The following is a 20,219-nucleotide window of genomic DNA, read 5'->3' as shown; positions in this document are numbered from 1 at the left end:
GCCACCAGAACAGACGTGAAACAGCCCAGGACAGCTGATTCTTTCCAGGATGCCCCGCGGTCTTGGAGTTATGGTAGGTTCGCAACAACCGAGTGCGCAAATCCTCAGGCACAAAACATCTGCCGTTGGGTCTCCCAGAGGGAGCACCAGATTGAGCCGCCAAAATCTGCTCACCCAGGGGAGAGGTCAGGCTGGTGCGAATGGCGGCCAGGATCTGATTCGGAGGTATGACCGAAGTCGGAATCGACTCCTCCCTGGACAGCTCGGAGTACTGCCGTGATAAGGCATCCGCCCTGATGTTCTTGGAACCGGGTAGGTAGGAGACCACGTAATTAAAACGTGACAAGAACAGAGCCCATCTGGCCTGACGTGGTGTCAATCTCTTGGCCTCAGAAAGGTAGGTCAGATTCTTGTGGTCCGTCAGGATGAGAACCGGAACCACCGAACCCTCGAGCAAGTGCCTCCATTCTTTAAGGGCCTGCACGATGGCCAATAACTCCCTGTCACCAATCTGATAGTTGCACTCCGCGGAAGACAGTTTCCGGGAGTAAAACCCACAAGGAAGCAGAGGACCCTCTGGTGTTCTACGCTGAGACAGAAGGGCGCCTACTCCCGTCTCAGACGCGTCCACCTCGAGGACAAAGGGCAACCCAGGGTTGGGATGCGACAGAATCGGAGCCGACACAAAGGCGGACTTTAGGGCCTCAAAAGCTCGGATGGCCTCGAGCGGCCAGACCTGGGAATTACTGCCCTTCCTGGTCAGATCCGTGAGAGGCTTGGCCAGCATGGAAAAGTCCCTGATGAACTTCCGATAATAATTGGCGAAGCCCAAAAAGCGCTGCAGGGAACGAAGACCACTGGGCTGGGGCCACTGTAAGACAGCCGAAACCTTCTCAGGATCCATGGAGAACCCCTCAGCGGAAATGATGTAACCTAAGAAGGTTACCTGGGATCGGTGAAATTCGCATTTCTCAAGCTTACCGAACAGCTTGTTCTCTCGTAACCGTTGCAACACTCGTCTGACATCCAGAATGTGGGCCTCCATGGATTCAGAATATACCAAGATGTCATCCAAATAGACTACCACACACTGCTGCAACAGGTCACGGAAAACATCGTTGATGAATTCCTGAAAGACTGCGGGCGCATTGCACAACCCAAAGGGCATAACCAAGGATTCGTAATGACCGGTCCTGGTGTTAAACGCGGTCTTCCACTCATCGCCCGCCTTGATCCTTACCAGGTTATATGCCGCCCTCAGGTCGAGTTTGGTAAAGACCGTGGCCCCTTTAAGGCGATCGAACAGCTCGGAAATCAAGGGTATCGGGTAAGCGTTCTTGATCGTGATGCGATTGAGACCCCTGTAATCGATGCAAGGCCTCAACTCACCGTCCTTCTTTTTCACAAAGAAAAATCCAGCCCCTGCCGGGGACGAAGATTTGCGAATGTGTCCGCGTGAAAGCGCCTCCCTCACGTACTCCTCCATGGCCTCATTCTCCGCTGCCGACAGTGGATAGACTTTGCCACGAGGAGGAACGGCACCAGATTGTAACTCTATGGCACAATCATATGGGCGGTGCGGAGGTAGGGCAACCGCGCGCACCTTATCGAATACATCCCGGTACTCCTCATATTCAGGAGGCAACAGAGAGTCCGAGGAAGTACACAGCAACTTGACAGACCCATGGATGCAACTAGCCCCACACTGCGGTGACCACGAGAGGATCTCGACCGATCTCCAATCGAAAGTCGGATTATGCTTCTGGAGCCAGGGGTACCCCAAGACCACCGAGTAGTGTGGAGACGAAATAACCTGGAGGCAGACCGACTCTCTGTGAACGGCACCAATGGCTATCCCCACTGGAAGGGTCTCATGAGTCACGTGTGGCGGCAGAAGGGGTCTGCCGTCTATCGCCTCAAGAGCCAGTGGGGAACCTCGAGCCTGCAGAGGAATGGAATTGGCGGCAGCGAACACACTATCAATGAACAAACCACCAGCACCAGAGTCCACCAACGCCTGGGTCGTCACCGAGCCCCCGACCCAGGAGAGGACAACAGTGATCAGTGGTTTGTCAACACGGGAAACCGGGGACGAGGAGACTCCACCCAAGATCTGCCCCCGACAGGATCTCAGGGTACGAGCGTTTCCCGGACGGTTCGGACATGCCAACCGAAAATGCCCACCGAGACCACAGTACATGCATCGGCCCTCACGTCTCCGGAGTGCCCTCTCCCCCTCGGACAGGCGAGCAAACCCCAGCTGCAAGGGTTCACCCCCAGACAAGTCATCCCCAGGAGGCGTGGGAGGAGAGGGAGGCACGGGTGGGACAGCAAACGTAGGCACCAATCTGTTAGAAGACCTCCGCAGGTTCTCCTTAAAGGAAGGTCTCTCCCTGAGTCTGGTGTCAATCAAAATCAGGAAAGAAATAAGAGACTCGAGCTCAACTGGTAGGTCCTTCGCTGCAACCTCATCCTTCAAGGCATCCGAGAGACCATGAGAGAAAGCAGCGACCAGAGCCTCATTATTCCAGCCCACCTCTGCTGCCAGGGTACGAAACTCAATGGCGTATTCAGCTACGGATCGTGAACCCTGTCTGATGGACATAAGGAGCTTCGCAGCAGAGGCAGCACGAGCCGGCACATCGAATACCTTCCGAAGAGAAGCAACAAAACCGGAAAACTCGGCAACCACCGGATTGTTGTTCTCCCATAAAGGGCTGGCCCAGGCCAAGGCCTTGTCCGAGAGCAGCGAGATCAAGAAGCCCACCTTTGATCTCTCAGTAGGAAAGGCATGTGGCAGCAACTCGAAATAAATGCCCACCTGGTTAAGGAAACCTCGGCACTGAGTTGGCTCTCCCCCAAAGCGCTGTGGAAGAGGGGCAGAACCGGTCATACCCCGAAACACCGCAGGCGCAACAACAGGTGTCGGGGTAGACTCTGGCGCAACAACCGGAGCGGCAGTAGGAGCGAGCCCAGGAGCGACAACCGACCCATCGGCAACGGGAGCGAAATGAGCCGTGCGTTCAAGCAGGGTTTGCAACGCCACAGCGAACCGACCCAACAGGTGATCCTGCTGATCAAGTCTGGCAACCAGCGTGGGTAGCGAGGATGGCCCTGTACCGTCAGAATTCATGGCTTGGTCCTAATGTCACGGAACCATGAACCAGACGTACAACAAGAGATAAGTGAAAATAAGAAGGCTTTATTGAAAATAAAGCTGTAAAGCAAAAGTCCAAACGGATGGTGAAACCGAGCAGAGTCTTTGCGAAGCCAGAGGTCAGGAACCAGAAGGGTAGTCAGACGAAGCCAGGATCAGGAACCAGCAGGGTAGTCAGACGAAGCCAGGGTCAGGAACCAGCAGGGTAGTCAGACGAAACCAGGATCAGGAACCAGCAGCAGCAGCAGTCTTAGAAGCATGTGAACACAAGAGGACCAAGCAAGGAACTGAAGCCACAGACCTCCTATATATATGAGCTAGGCATCCAGCTCCTCCCAGGGGAAGGAGGAGCCGCAGGGTGGAAGGCTACAAGAAACCAAGATGGCCGCCAGCACATGTCAAACGAAGGAGAGCAGCAAGCAGGTAAGACCATGACATAAACACACGTTTAGATAATATGCTGGCTGCAGGGCAGGCCAGCACCTCCAAGGTGTAAAGGCCAAGCTCAGGCCATGTGCCCAATTTGGAGACACAGACGTTGAAGGGGGCAGACCCGTCATTCAGTACGTGTATGCATGTGCACACACACTGCTTCACCATGTTGGTGAAATGCTGCCTTCTGCTAAGACGTACCATATCAGCTGGTGGTGCTGGTTGTTGTGGCGAGCTGACAAAGCTTTTCCACATTTCTGCCATGCTAACCCTGCCTTCTGAGGTGCTGGCGGTGCCCCAGCTGCGTTGACGACCCCTTCCTCGTCCTCTGCCTTCGCCTTGTGCTTCCACTGTTCCCCCACTGTCAGGTGGGAATGCCACCAGCAGCAAGTCTACCAGCGTGCGCTTGTACTCGCGCATCTTACGATCAATCTCCAGTGACGGAATTAAGGACGGTAAGTTGTCCTTGTAACGGGGATCCAGCAGCGTGGACACCCAGTAATCAGCACAAGTTAGAATGTGGGCAACTCGGCGGTCGTTGCGGAGACACTGCAGCATGTAATCGCTCATGTGTGCCAGGCTGCCCAGAGGCAACGAAAAGCTGTCCTCTGTGGGAGGTGTATCGTCTGTGTCCTCTGTATCCCCCCATCCACGCACCAGTGATGGCCATGAGCTGGCCTGGGTGCTACCCTGCTGTGAACATGGTTCCTCCTCCTCCACCTGGTCATCCTCCAGAACTGTGCCCTGGCTAGACAATTGTGTACCTTGGGTTTGTGGGTGCAGGAACCCACCTTTGGAGCCACTTGGGAATGACTGTCCGGAAACCCTACGAAATGATCCCTCTTCCTCCTCCTCCTCCTGTGCCACATCCTCTTCCATCATCGCCAGCAGCGTTTTTTTAGGGAGGCATAGAAGTGGGATAGTAACGCTGAGAACTGCGTTATCGGCACTGGCCATGTTGGTGGAGTACTCAAAACAGCGCAACAAGGAACACAGGTCTCGCATGGAGGCCCAGTCATTGGTGGGGAAGTGGTGCTGTTCCGCCGAGCGACTCACCCGTGCGTGCTGCAGCTGAAACTCCACTATCGCCTGCTGCTGTTCGCACAGTCTGGCCAGCATGTGCAAAGTGGAGTTCCACCTTGTGGGCACGTCGCATATGAGGCGGTGAGCGGGAAGGCCGAAGTTACGCTGCAGTGCTGACAGGCGAGTAGTGTTGAGCCCGAATATTCACATAGCGAATATTAATCGCGAATATCGCAACTTCGATAATTCGCAAATATTGCGAATATAGTGCTATATATTCATTATATCGAATATTCGTCATTTTCTCCATCTGAACACATGATTCTTTCCTGCTTAAAATGCTTGTGGGCCAAGAGTTTAGATGGTTAAAAAATGACGAATATTCTAAAAAACTAATATATAGCACTATATTGAATATATTTGTTTTTTAGAATATTCGTCATTGACAAATATTCTAAAAAACAAATATATTCGATTTAGTGCTATATATTAGTTTTTTAGAATATATAGCACTATATCACATATATTCGTTTTATAGAATATTCTTTTTTTCCCCCCAATTAGTACAGTTATTATTGCCCTTCGGCATACTCCTCCCCGACAAGCGTCCCTGTCACCATGGGAACGCCTAGTGGTTAGAATATACCATCGGATCTGAGTTTTCACGATCTAACTCACATCCGATGGTATATTCTAACCACCAGGCGTTCCCAAGGTGATGGGGACACTTGAAGTTAGAATATACCGCCAGGGCGCTGTGATCCGCGCAATTAACCCCTCAGGTGCAGGTTAATTGCGCTGATCACAGTGCCCTGTGCGCCCTCCCCCCCGTCCCCAGTATAAAAATAATTGGTGGCCAGTGTGCCCTAACCCCCCCTCCCCCCCAGTATTAAAATCATTGTTGGCAGTGGACACAGGGTCCCCCCCCTGGCACTGGCCACAGGGTCCCCCTTCCGCCCCCCGTCATTGGTGGCAGCAGGCAGTTTCACTCAGCAGCATTTACTTACCTGCGGGGCTCTCCTTCTTCTGAGAACTCACAGGTCTGTGCGCCGCATATGCCTTCAGCAATGGGAACGCCTGGTGGTTAGAATATACCATCGGATTTGAGTTTTCACGATCTAACTCAGATCCGATGGTATATTCTAACCACCAGGCGTTCCCATGGTGACGGGGATGCTTGTCGGGGAGGAGTATGGGCAATAACTGTACTAATTGGGGGAAAAAAATGAATATTGTAAAAACTAATATATGTGATTTAGTGCTATATATTCGTTTTTTAGAATATTTGTCATATTGTAAGACCAGAATATTTAGCAACATAGCGAATATTCGTAAATTACACATATAGACTGAAAATTCACTAATGTAGTGCTATAATCTTTTATTTTTAGTCAAATCTTTTTCTCTTTCTGATTCAGAAAGAGACAAAAAAAATTTGACAAAAAAAATAAGATTATAGCACTACATTAGTGAAATTGCAGTCTATATGTGTATTTTACGAATATTCGCTATATTGCTATAACTTATTTTTTTAGAATATTCATCATATTCATCATATTCCAAAACAAGAATATATAGCAATATGGCGAATATTCGTAAAATACACAAAATCGCAATACACGATTAATAAAATTGCATATTATTTGCGATATATAGCATAATGACGAATATTCGATTTCGACGAATATAAGATGAATATTCAATCGAATATTCGCGAAATATCGCGAAATCGAATATGGCACCTCCCGCTCATTACTATAGACGAGCAGCAGCAGGGTGAGAACGCCGAAAGCGCGCACAGACGGCCTGCACTTTATGGAGCAGCTCTGACATATCGGGGTTATTTTAAAAAAATCTCTGCACCACCAAATTCAGCACATGCGTCAGGCAAGGGATGTGCGTCAAACCGGCTAGTCCTAGAGTTGCTACGAGATTTTGCCCATTATCGCACACCACCAGGTCGGGCTTGAGGCTGACTGGCACAAACCACTCATCGGTCTGTTGTTCAAGGCCCGTCCACAGCTCCTGCGTGTTGTGGGGTTTGTCCCCCAAACAGATAAGTTTTAAAACTGCCTGCTGTCGTTTACCCCTGGATGTGCTGAAGTTGGTGGTTAAGGTGTTACGCTGACCAGATGAGGAGCTGGTAGAGGATGAGGAAGCAGAGTAGGATGAGGAAGCAACAGGAGGCAAACTGAAGCACCGTGCAATCCTTGGTGGTGGAAGGACATGCGCCAAACTGCTATCTGCCTCAGGCCTAGCCACCACTGCATTTACCCAGTGTGCTGTTATGGAGATATAACCTCCCTGACCGTGAATACTGGTCCACATATCCGTAGTCAGGTGCACCTTGCCACAGATGGCGTTGCGCAGTGCACACCTGATTTTGTCCCCTACTTGGTTGTGCAGGGAACGGCTGGCTTGCCTGGAAAAGTAGTGGCGGCTGGGCACAACGTACTGTGGGACAGCCACCGCCATAAGGCCTTTAAAACTATCAGTCTCCACCAGACAGAATGACAGCATTTCAAAGGCCAGTAATTAAAAAATGCTAGCATTCAGGGCTAGGGATCGCGGGTGGGTAGGGTGGTTCTTCCTATTCCTCTCCAGCGTTTGGGAGATGGAGAGCTGAACGCTTCCGTGGGACATTGTGGAGATGCTTGGTGACCCAGGTGTTGGTGTTGCTGGCAGATCCTCTGATTGCGAGGTGGCAGGTGGCACTGTCACTCCAGAGATGGATGAAGAGGCCGAGACTGCAGCAGAAGAGGAAGCAGGAGGAGCCAGAGACTTTTCTTGGTTTTTGAGGTGTCTAGTCCACTGCAGCTCGTGCTTTGCACTTAAATGCCTGGTCATGCAGGTTGTGCTCAGGTTGAGAACGTTTATGCCTCACTTCAGGCTCTGATTGCACAGCGTGCAAGCCACTCGTGTCTTGTCGTCAGCACATTGTCGGAAGAACTGCCACACCAGGGAACTCCTTTAAGCTTGCTTTTTGTTTGCTTGGTCCCTTGCTGTGGTGGGAAATAGCAGACGTACTGTCTAGAGGACGGCCACTCCGCTTTTGCACCCTGCTCCCTCTTCTGCTGTGCTGGTGGCTCTGTGCGACCACCGCCTCTTCCTCCGAACTACATAGTTCACTCGCATGACCTTGATTCCATGTGGGGTCGAGGACCTCATCGTCCTCCACATCATCTTCCACCCAGTCTTCACCCCTGCCTTCCTTGTCGGTCTGCACACTTTCGAAAGCCCCAGCAGTTGGCACCTGTGTTTCGTCATCATCCGAAACGTGCTGCGATGGTCCTCCCATGTACTCAACTTGAAAAATAAGTGGTTGGGCATCTGTGCACTCAATCACTTCCACTTCTGGGGCAGGGCTAGGTGGATGGCCCTGGGAAACCCTGCTAACAGAGTCATCAAAAAGCAGAAGAGACTGCTGCATGACTTGGGGCTCAGACTGCTTGGCTGATTTGCAAGGGAGTGAGGTGAAAGACTGATGGACATCAGCTGCAGGTGCCAACTGTGGTCTTTCAGTAGGAGACTGGGTGGAAGATAATGTGAAGGAACTGAATCCACTGTTAGCAACCCAATCTACTATCGCCTGTACTTGTTCAGGCCTCACCATTCGTAGAGCCGCATTAGGCCCGACCAAATACAGCTGCAGGTTCTGTCGCCTACTCGCACCTGAGGAAGGGGTTTCACTTGTGAGTGTAGCTGGCACATATCGACCACATCCTCTCCCTGCAACAGGAGCTCCACCAGCAGCACCACGACCTGGGCCACGTCCCTTATTTGATGCTCTCCTCATATTTTTTGAATTTAGGATCTTGCCCTAAATGGGTGTTTAATAGTAGAATAGAACGACAGTATGTAAAGGTGTATCTCACACGGCCTGAACCAGACTAGGCCTCAATTAAAGAAATGTTTGCCCAAAATGGCTGTATTTTAAATGCCTGAATCAAACCCCTATATTTAAAGGGTGTATCTCACACGGCCTGAACCAGACTAGTCCTCAATTAAAGATTTGTACACCAAATTGTGGTATTTCAAATATAGGAATATAACCCAAATGTATAAAGGGTGTATCTCACAATAACATATGCAGCAAAGGCTGCCAAATTAACTTTTTTTGCCCAAACGGTTGTTTGTTTAATAACTGAATATGGCAGCAGTATATAACCCTGGAATTTCAAACGTCAAGGTGCTGCAAGGCCTGAAATATTGTGTATTTTGCCCCAAAAAGGGTGTTTTATTATTAGAGGAATAAAAGCCCAGTATATACAGGGTGTATCTCACACGTCCTTACCCACACTAGACCTCAATTAAAGATTTGTGCACCAAATGGCAGTATTTCAAATATAGGAATATAACCCAAATGTATAAAGTGTGAATCTCACAATGACATATGCAGCAAAGGCTGCCAAATAAACTTTTTTGCCCAAACGGGTGTTTATTTAATAACTGAATATGGCAGCAGTATATAACCCTGGAATTTCAAACGTCAAGGTGCTGCAAGGCCTGAAATATTGTGTATTTTGCCCAAAAAAGGGTGTTTTATTAATGGAAGAATATAAGCCCTGTATATACATTGTGTATCGCACATGACCTTACCCACACTAGGCCTCAATTAAAGATTTGTGCACCAAATGGCGGTATTTCAAATATAGGAATATAACCCAAATGTATAAAGGTTGTATCTCACAATGACATATGCAGCAAAGGCTGCCAAATAAACTTTTTTTGCCCAAACGGGAGTTTGTTTAATAACTGAATATGGCAGCAGTATATAACCCTGGAATTTCAAACGTCAAGGTGCTGCAAGGCCTGAAATATTGTGTATTTTGCCTCAAAAGGGTGTTTTATTTATAGAAGAATATAAGCCTTGTATATACACAGTGTATCTCACACGGCCTGACCCACACTATGCCTCAAATAAATTTGTTTGCCCAAAATGGCTGTATTTCAAATACCTGAATCAAACCCCTCTATTTAAAGGGTGTATCTCACATGGCCTAAAACAGACTAGGCCTCAATTAAAGATTTGTTTGACCAAAATGGCTGCATTTCAAATACCTGAATCAAACTCCTGTATTTAAAGGGTGTATCTCACACGGCCTGAACCAGACTAGGCCTCAAATAAAGATTTGTGCACCAAATGGTGGCATTTCAAATATAGGAATATAACCCAAATGTATGAAGGGTATATCTCACAATGACATATGCAGCAAAGGCTGCCAAATAAACTGTTTTTGCCCAAATGGGTTCTTTGTATAATAAATGAATATATCAGCAGTATATAACCCTGGAATTTCAAACGTCAAGGTGCTGCAAGGCCTGAAATATTGTGTATTTTGCCACAAAAAGTGTGTTTTATTAATAGAAGAATATAAGCCATCTATATACAGGGTGTATATCACAAGGCCTGACCCATACTAGGCCTCAATTAAAGATTTGTGCACCAAATGTCGGTATTTCATATATAGGAATATAACTTAAATGAATAAAGGGTGAATCTCACAATGACATATGCAGCAAAGGCTGCCAAATAAACTTTTTTTGCCCAAACGGGTGTTTGTTCAATAACTTAATATGGCAGCAGTATATAACCCTGGAATTTCAAACGTCAAGTTGCTGCAAAACCTGAAATTTTGTGTATTTTGCCCCAAAAAGGGTGTTTTATTAATAGAAGAATATAAGCCCTGTATATACAGGGTGTATCTCACACGACCTTACCCACACCAGGCCTCAATTAAAGATTTGTGCACCAAATGGCGGTATTTCAAATATAGGAATATAACCCAAATGTATAATGGGTGTATCTAAAAATGACATATGCAGCAAATGCTGCCAAATTTTTTTTATTTTTGCCCAAACGGGTGTTTGCTTAATAACTGAATATGGCTGCCGAATATAACCCTGGAATTTCAAACGTCAAGGTGCTGCAAAGCCTGAAATATTGTGTATTTTGCCATAAAAAGGGTGTTTTATTAATAGAAGAATATAAGCCCTGTATATACACAGTGTATCTCACAAGGCCTGACCCACACTAGGCCTTAATTAATTTGTTTGCCCAAAATAGCTGTATTTCAAATACCTGAATCAAACCCCTGTATTTAAAGGGTGTATCTCACATGGCCTGAACCAGACTAGGCCTCAATTAAAGATTTGGTTTCCCAAAATGGCTGTATTTCAAATACCTGAATCAAACCCCTGTATTTAAAGGGTGTATCTTACACGGCCTGAACCAGACTAGGCCTCAATTAAATTTTTGTGCCCCAAATGGCAGTATTTCAAATATAGGAATATAACCCAAATGTATAAAGGGTGTATCTCACAATGACATATGCAGCAATGGCTGCCAAATAAACAGTTTTTGCCCAAACGGGTATCTGTTTAATAACTGAATATGGCAGCAGTATATAACTCTGGAATTTCAAAGGTCAAGGTGCTGCAAGGCCTGAAAAATTGTGTATTTTGGACCAAATAGGGTGTTTTATTAATAAAATAATTTAAGCCCTGTATATACAGGGTGTATCTCTCAGGGCCTGACCCACACTAGGCCTCAATTAAAGATTTGTGCACCAAATGGCTGTATTTCAAATACCTGAATCAAACCCCTATATTTAAAGGGCTTATCTCACACGGCCTGAACCAGATTAAGCCTCAATTAAAGATTTGTTTGCCCAAAATGGCTGTATTTCAAATACCTGAATCAAACCCCTGTATTTAAAGGGTGTATCTCACACGGCCTGAACCAGACTAGGCCTCAATTATATATCTGTTTTCCCAAAATGGCTGTATTTCAAATACCTGAATCAAACCCCTCTATTTAAAGGGTGTATCTCACATGGCCCGAACCAGACTAGGCCTCAATTAAAGATTTGTTTGCCCAAAATGGCTGTATTTCAAATACCTGAATCAAACCCCTCTATTTAAATTGTGTATGTAATGTCTCGACTGCGTGTTGCTTTAGGTACACAGCTTAACATCAAGTATAAACCGAATCCCAATGAAAGATACGCTGGTTTACTGAACTGATGCAATCTTTACTGAGATATAATGAACAGGAATGCGTACAATAGTGTTCATATAATATGAGATGATATGTGAGGTAAAAAGGCTTTGGTGTTCATCAGGTTTGCAATCTGTAATAGCTTTAAGATGTCCTGTGGATCTGGAAACTACAGTAACTAGAGCTGTACTGAACAGGATATGTCCCAGCAAGCTCTAGTGGTACAGAGAAGACCCGCCCCTAGGCTTCAATAAAATGGAGGGTCTTAAAGAAACAGACACTGCTGAGTGCCAAGCATGTAATATACATTGCAAAGGCAGCACACTCCCCACCTGGCGTACCTTTTGTTATGCCACTAACCTTTGGACAGAAGTAAAACTACTTCAGAAATTGGCCTAGCATACACCTTGGGAATGCCCTGTCTAACAATTCTAACTTCAACCTTTCTAACTCTAGCATCACTACTAGGATCAGTCCCCACAATGAGTCCAATAGGCCATTTGTTCCTGTGGGCCTGAGTGTCTTTTAATAAGACAATGTCTCCAACTTGTAAGTTGGGTTTGTCATCTTGCCATTTCTTGCGTGGCTGGAGTGTCACCAGGTATTCCTGTCTCCACCTCTTCCAGAAAATGTCCGCAAGGCTTTGAACTTGTCTCCATTGCTTGGTATACAAGTCCTTGAGGTCAAAGTCTCCTGTGGGAGCTGTCACTGGTTCCATCTTGTGGGTCAGCAGCATCTCCGGATCTGTAGACACTGGAACCAAAGGTCTGGCGTTCATAATGGCCACGACTTCAGCCATTAGTGTAGTCAAAGCTTCATGAGTGAGGCGAGTAGACCCAACCTTCAGGAGCATGGCATCCAGAATACGACGAGCTACTCCAATCATCCTCTCCCAGGCTCCTCCCATATGCGATGCGTGTGGAGGATTAAAAGTCCAAGTGCATCCTTGATCTTGAAGATAGGAACCTGTTTCAGAGTCTGTACAGATGATCTTCAACTCCTTGCAGGCCCCAATAAAGTTTGTGCCGCGGTCTGAACGAATCAATTTCGCTGGTCCTCTGATAGAGAAGAATCTTCTCAAGGCATTGATGAAACTTGAAGTGGATAAAGATTCAATCACTTCAATATGAACTGCTCTAGTACTCAGGCAAGAGAACAGAACAGCCCAACGTTTACTTTCGGCACTGCCTCCTCTGGTCTTGCGAGAAGAGATGTTCCATGGTCCAAAAACGTCTAGACCTACGTGAGTGAACGGAGGATCTGAAGCAAGTCTGTCTGCAGGTAAGTTTGACATCTTCTGAACCTCAAGTTTCCCTCTAATCTTCTTACAGGTAACGCATTTGCTGATCACGCTGGAGACTAGTCTCTTACCTCCTATGATCCACAATCCTGCTGACCGTACTGCTCCTTCAGTGAAGTGTCGTCCTTGATGTGCAACTTGCTCGTGATAGTGTCTTACCAGAAGAAGAGCCATGTGATGATTCTTAGGTATGATGAAGGGATGTCTCTCTTGGATAGTCATATCCGCTGCCGACAAACGACCTCCAATTCTTAGTACTCCGTCTTCGTCGAGGATAGGGTTCAACTTCTTGAGCGAACTGTGTCGAGAAATCTCTTCCTTTTTCAGAAGGCTTTGAATTTCTTCTTTAAAGACTTCCTGCTGGACGCATTTGATGATCGCGACCTTGGCTTGTTCAAGATGGTCGTTGCTACGCTGATCAGTATTAGTAGCTCTGCAGAAGTATCTGGCTAGACAGATAAGTTTTCTGATTGCACGGGTCAGCGACTTCCAACTGGAAAACCTTTCAAATCTATGGGTGCCCAGACTGTCTCTGGTAACTAAAGTCTCGCAAACTGCAACTTGAGGTCTTAGCTCTTTGTCTTGATCTGGTTCTATGAGCTGAAAGGTCTCTACCTGAGTAGTCTCTTTGGTTTCTGGCTTACCAAGAAACGATGGACCTACGAACCAGTTAGTTTGCTTGAGTACAGCGGCTGACACCAATCTTGTCCCATGATCCGCTGGGTTCTTGTCCGTGCTGATGTGATGCCACTGATCTGGACTTGTAGACTTTCTGATACGTGTCACTCTGTTGGTCACGTATGTGTAAAATCTTTTTGAAGCGTTGTGAATATATCCTGACACAATCTTGCTGTCCGTATAAAAGTTCACTGCATGGATCTCAATGTCCAGTTCAGTCGTAATCATGTCTGCCATCTCTACCGCTAAGACAGCAGCACAAAGTTCTAGACGTGGGACAGTGTGAGCAGGTCTGGGAGCTAGTTTAGATTTTCCCATGATGAACCCAACATGGCTTTGTCCCTCAGTGTCTATTACCCTAAGGTAAGTTACAGCTGCAATAGCCATAGTGGAAGCGTCAGAGAATACGCATAATTCTCTCCTCTTTGTAGCAGACAAGGAAACAAATACGTACGGTCTTGGAATGTTGAGTTGTTCGAGCTCTAACAATGAGTCTTTCCACAACTTCCACTGCCTTTGCTTCTCTTCAGGAAGAAGTACGTCCCAGTCAATTTGTTCCTGCTCAGTAGTGATCTGTCTCAAAAGAGCTTTGCCTTGCATGATGATCGGTGTTACGAATCCCAGGGGGTCATAAAGACTGTTGACTGTAGATAGGACACCTCTTTTTGTGAATGGTTTCTCTTCTCTGGAGACCCTGAAGGTGAAACTGTCAGTCTTTAGGTCCCAACTAAGCCCAAGACTTCTTTGCAAGGGTGGTGATTCTGTTCCTAGATCTAAGTCTTTGAGGTCTTTAGCTCGGTCTTCCATTGGAAATGCTTCCATGACTCTGTAGCTGTTGGAAGCTACCTTGTTCAATCTTATGTTGGATTCTGCCAACATTTCTTTTGTACTTTTCAGGACGTTAATAGCTTCTTCGTTGCTGGAGAAAGAAGCAAGTCCATCATCCACGTAGAAGTTCTTCATGACGAACTGTTTGGCTTCTTGACCATGTCTTTCACCTTGCTGTGCTGCTCGTTTCAGGTTGTAGATAGCTACAGCTGGGGAAGGGCTGTTTCCAAACACATGTACCTTCATCCTGTACTCTGTGATGTCTTTGTTAAAGTCATTGTCTGCATACCACAGGAACCTTAAGTAGTCTCTGTGATCTTCTCGAACGAAGAAACAGTAGAACATCTGTTGTACATCTGCTGTTACTGCTACAAGTTCTTTTCTGAACCTGATGAGTACTCCAAGGAGTGTGTTGTTCAGGTCAGGTCCGCTGAGAAGGACGTCATTTAGTGAGATGCCTTCGTGCTTCGCACTAGAGTCAAATACTACACGTATCTGACCTGGTTTCTGAGGATGATACACCCCAAATATTGGTAAGTACCAGTGTTCTTGGTTTTCTTGTAGTGGTGGTGCCCTTTCTGCCTGCTCGTTGTCAAAAATCTTTTGCATGAAGGCTTGGAAGTGTTTCTTCATATTTGGCTTTCTTTGTAGAGTGCGCTGCAACAAACTGAAGCGTTTCTCTGCTTGTACCCTGTTGTCAGGAAGGCGATGGCGTGGTGACCGGAAGGGTAGAGGGGCTACCCAGCTGCCTGACTTGTCTCTGTAGACTTCTCTGTCCATGATCTCGAGGAAGAGGGTATCTTCTACCGAGGGTGCTGGCTTGTCGTCGTCTCGTGTTCTTTCAAACACCTTACAACCCAGTTCATCTGTATTTCCAGTTGAGGCTAAGTCTTCCATGCACCTCTGGATACTCCGATAATGTGTTGGGTTATCTAATCTCTCTTTAATGTGTAGACTGTTGGTACATGGGCAAAGACAAGATGTACGACCATTCTGCAACAGATGTGTTCTGTAGACATTTACCTTTGCTGGTTTGTGCAGTCCGTCTAGACATACTTCTCCAACGATGACCCATCCGAGATCAAGGCGTTGTGCAAATGGTGCATTGTGTGGCCCATTATACTGTTCTCTGACTTTGTGCACTCTGAGAATATCTCTCCCAAGTAGAAGGGTGATTGCAGCATCTGGATCCAGTGCTGGTATTTGGTCTGCTATTCGCACCAGATGAGGGTGATGACGAGCAACTTCAGGTGTGGGAATCTCTGACCTGTCGTCTGGTATCTCATCACATTCTATGAGGGTAGGTAGAGTCACCTTTGTCTTTCCATCTAATGACTCGATGATGTAGTTATTTGCTCTTCTCCCTGTTGTCTCTACAACTCCAGAACAAGTCTTCAAGGTGTATGGAGTTGGACTTCCTTTGTCACCGAAGAGGTCAAAGAATTCTGTTTTTGCCAGAGATCTGTTACTCTGTTCATCCATGACTGTGTACATCTTGACTGCTTTTTCTCTGAAACCTGCTGGATACACCTTGACTAAGCATATCTTGGAGCATGATCTTGAGCGGCCCTGCTCTGTACAGATCTCAGTGCACTTTGAGGTTACTGCTGGCGTTGTACTCTCGCCTTGCTCCCCACCATGATCTTCTTGAGTTGCCTGAACTTCTTGGTTTCATGGTGGTGGTCCCGGGTGTAGTGTTGACAAGTGTTTGTCACTGTTACACTCTGCGCATTGTATTGTTTTTGTACAGTCTTTTGCAAGATGCTGAATTGAAGCGCAGCATCTGAAACAAATGCGATTGTCTTTAAGATAAGCTTTGCGCTCTTCTAATGTCTTACTTCTGAAACTGCGACATTTTCTTAGTGGATGAGGCTTGTTGTGGATAGGACATATTTTATCTGGCTCCTCAACTTTCTTCCTTGTGTTGTCTTCCTGATTGGCTGCAGAATCAGGCGGAACTTCTGTCTTCCTTACAGAAACTGTTACTCTGCGTTCTTTGTAAAGCCCTGGAGGTTTCTGCTCTACCTTTGGGAAGCTTGCCGTTCTCTTGTTCAGGAAAGCAAAGCTTGGGTCATTGCGTATTTCAGCTTGGTCTTCTATGAATTCAGCGAAGAAGGCGAACGGTGGAAATGCAACTCGATGATCTTTCTTGTATCTTGAAGCTTGAGCTACCCACCTTTCTTGCAAGTTGTAAGGAAGTTTCTCGATTATGGGCTCAACTCCACATGCTGTATCCAGATATGAGAGACCTGGCAGATATCCACTAGACTTAGCGGCTTCTATATCTAAGAGTAGGTCTCCCAAACCTCTCAGCTTTTGGTAATCCTTATTTGTTATTCTTGGATAGTTTTCTATCCTTTTCAGAAGAGCATCCTTGATCACTTCAGGTGATCCATAGCATTGTTCTAGTCTCCGCCACACCATTGCAAGTCCTGCTGCAGCGTCATGAACATGTACTGATCTGATCCTTTGGGCTTGCTCAGTGGACTCTGGTCCTAGCCATCTGACAAGCTGGTCAAGCATTCCTTTCTCTGTCAGATTTAAGTCTTGGGTACTGCTCAGGAAAGATGACCTCCAGGCCCAGTAGTTTTCTGGACGGTCTTCGAATTTCATGAGACCAGCGCCCACTATCTCACGGTGCATCAGGAATTTTGCCACTTCTATAGCACTTGTTGCGTCTGGCGAATACTTCTCGGATGTAAACTCGGGGTATGACTGCGGCTGGTAAGGCTGATGAGGCGCTTGACTGAATCCACTTTGTTTAGGTGGTTGTTCTCGTCTGTTGTAAGTCTTTCTGCTATAATCCAGACTTGTATTTGCTTGAGGAGGGAGTACGCGAGCATCCGTTTGCACTCTTGGAGGGTTGGCAGATTGGTCTCTGAGCATGCGACCACTTGACTTCCTACACTGAGATTCTGATTTAGTCTTGCAATGTTGCGTAGTATCAAAGTTGCTTATTGCTGGTGGAGTCAATGAAGACCTAGGTGCGTCATTGGACTGCTGGTCGGTGTACATGGTTGCTTGTGACTGTACGTACTCACGGGTGCGTTGGATTGCGCTGTGGGATGACATCTGGTTTTCTATGCCATCGAACTGAGCTTCAGCAGCCCTTGTGAAAACTTCTGCCTCGGCTAAGGCTGCTGCCGCGTTTTTCTGCTGTTTGAGTAAGTGTAAAGATGCTTCCACTTCTGCTTTCTTTTTAAGTGCTTCAGATTCACTTTTTGCTTGCTCTCTCATCAATTCAGCTTCCTGCTCCGCATAAGAAGCCATGGCGCAAGCTGCCTCTGCTTTTGCTCTTGCCTTAGTCGCTTTGTCGCTAGCCAATGACCGACTGGTGATGCTTGAACGTCTAGAACTAGTACGCTTAGATCTTGCTGAATCGGCGCTAGCTGAAGTCAGATTTGTTTGACTGGATGCTCTAGACAGTGTTGTGCATCTAGACTTGATTCTTGGCAAGCTGTGTGTGTCATCCTCCTTATAGGAGCATTGAGAGTTAACTGTCAGAGTGTTGTTCTCTGTGTTCTGCATCTTGATTTAGCTGGCAGCGTGGATAATGATGATGACTGGACACAGGCAGTATCAGTGTTGTAGTGAGTGAGAGAAATTACTTTCACTTTAGTTTCACTCCACGTGGCTGAAAGGAGTTATTAGTCCTTTTACTGCGGAGGACGATTCAAAGCTGTTTAACTGCTTCTGACAACGTTTTAAAGCCTTTTTACTGTAATGTCTCGACTGCGTGTTGCTTTAGGTACACAGCTTAACATCAAGTATAAACCGAATCCCAATGAAAGATGCGCTGGTTTACTGAACTGATGCAATCTTTACTGAGATATAATGAACAGGAATGCGTACAATAGTGTTCATATAATATGAGATGATATGTGAGGTAAAAAGGCTTTGGTGTTCATCAGGTTTGCAATCTGTAATAGCTTTAAGATGTCCTGTGGATCTGGAAACTACAGTAACTAGAGCTGTACTGAACAGGATATGTCCCAGCAAGCTCTAGTGGTACAGAGAAGACCCGCCCCTAGGCTTCAATAAAATGGAGGGTCTTAAAGAAACAGACACTGCTGAGTGCCAAGCATGTAATATACATTGCAAAGGCAGCACACTCCCCACCTGGCGTACCTTTTGTTATGCCACTAACCTTTGGACAGAAGTAAAACTACTTCAGAAAATGGCCTAGCATACACCTTGGGAATGCCCTGTCTAACAATTCTAACTTCAACCTTTCTAACTCTAGCATCACTACTAGGATCAGTCCCCACAATGAGTCCAATAGGCCATTTGTTCCTGTGGGCCTGAGTGTCTTTTAATAAGACAATGTCTCCAACTTGTAAGTTGGGTTTGTCATCTTGCCATTTCTTGCGTGGCTGGAGTGTGACCAGGTATTCCTGTCTCCACCTCTTCCAGAAAATGTCCGCAAGGCTTTGAACTTGTCTCCATTGCTTGGTATACAAGTCCTTGAGGTCAAAGTCTCCTGTGGGAGCTGTCACTGGTTCCATCTTGTGGGTCAGCAGCATTGCGGATGTCAAGACTGATGGCATCTCCGGATCTGTAGACACTGGAACCAAAGGTCTGGCGTTCATAATGGCCACGACTTCAGCCATTAGTGTAGTCAAAGCTTCATGAGTGAGGCGAGTAGACCCAACCTTCAGGAGCATGGCAGAAAAAAAAGGCTTTGGTGTTCATCAGGTTTGCAATCTGCTTTAAGATGTCCTGTGGATCTGGAAACTACAGTAACTAGTGTTATGGACTATTGATACAAAATGGATACTTGCTTGTTGAGGACTATGTTTAGCTAAGATGGCGGCCAGGCATTCAGCCAACACCTATAAACTAGAATCTTATTTTGTGTTTTATCATGTGTTTCTTTGTGGTTTCCGTTCAGCTCAAGCAAGCAGTTACAAAGAGGTTTCCGTTCAGCTCAAGCAAGCAGTTACAAAGAAAGAAGTAACGGTATCTCCCACGAGCAAGAGGGGAGGGTGGAGGAATTTCTTCTTCTGGCCGTCAAGGTTACAGAAAAGCATAGAGAGTTCATAGCCAATAGAAAAGATATACTTTATCTTTCACCCCCCCTCCCTGTCGTAAAACCTATGTATTGTGTGTTGTTTTCAGGAAATAAACTAGAGATCCTGTTTAACTCCTTGCTGTGAGTTGTCTCAGTCTGATCTCTCCGTGCACGTACATTAATTAATTAATTAATTTGGAGCAGTACATCAACCGAACTGGCAGCTTGGCCAGAACCAGAACAATTTTGGTGCCCAAATGTGGGGCTCGAGGATTGGACCCTCTGTTCCCGTACCCCCGGAGACCAGACGAGGAGAGGCGCACTAACGGACACCGGGATCGCAACCCGTGATATGAGGTGAGAAAATTGAGTCATCTTGCCTATAAAGTGTCCCCTGGTGTAGCCTCTTGGTGTTCGTCTGAGGGAGGGGTGCGGAAGCAGTCTGGGACGTCCTCGAGGGCATGAAAGTAAGAACCCCATATGTTTTTTAAAGTCTTGATGTACTGTGTTGTGCCTATAAGTTGTGAAGACCCTGTTGACAAGTATCACTGACTGAGACACGGAGTTCTCCTGTGTGCCTGTAACGGAGTTCAGCCCGGCGTCTGACTCAAATCTCCATAAAGGGGACGATCACAGATGGGTGGAGAGCGGTTCGGGGTAGCCCAGAGTGTGCTGCCGGGACTCAAAGGTCTTCACGTCCAGTGATTACTTTATACAGAGGTCTTTAGGCGGCTCCAGTAGGTGCGAGAGACGATTAGACAGTACGCAAGGGTTCTTCCTTGATGTATTG

At 46.6% G+C, this 20,219-nt stretch overlaps 1 protein-coding gene across 2 annotated transcripts in view; it reads right to left on the bottom strand.

Moving 5' to 3' along the window:
- Positions 1 to 20,219, bottom strand: part of LOC120978679 (L-selectin-like) — an 869,073-nt gene that overhangs the window by 214,175 nt on the left and 634,679 nt on the right. The gene's annotated exons all lie outside the window — the stretch shown is intronic.

This window comes from Bufo bufo, chromosome 9 (genome assembly GCF_905171765.1).
Source record: "Bufo bufo chromosome 9, aBufBuf1.1, whole genome shotgun sequence".
Taxonomy (NCBI): domain Eukaryota; kingdom Metazoa; phylum Chordata; class Amphibia; order Anura; family Bufonidae; genus Bufo; species Bufo bufo.
Note: the sequence above shows the minus strand (reverse complement) of the source record. Positions and strands in the feature narration are given on the sequence as shown.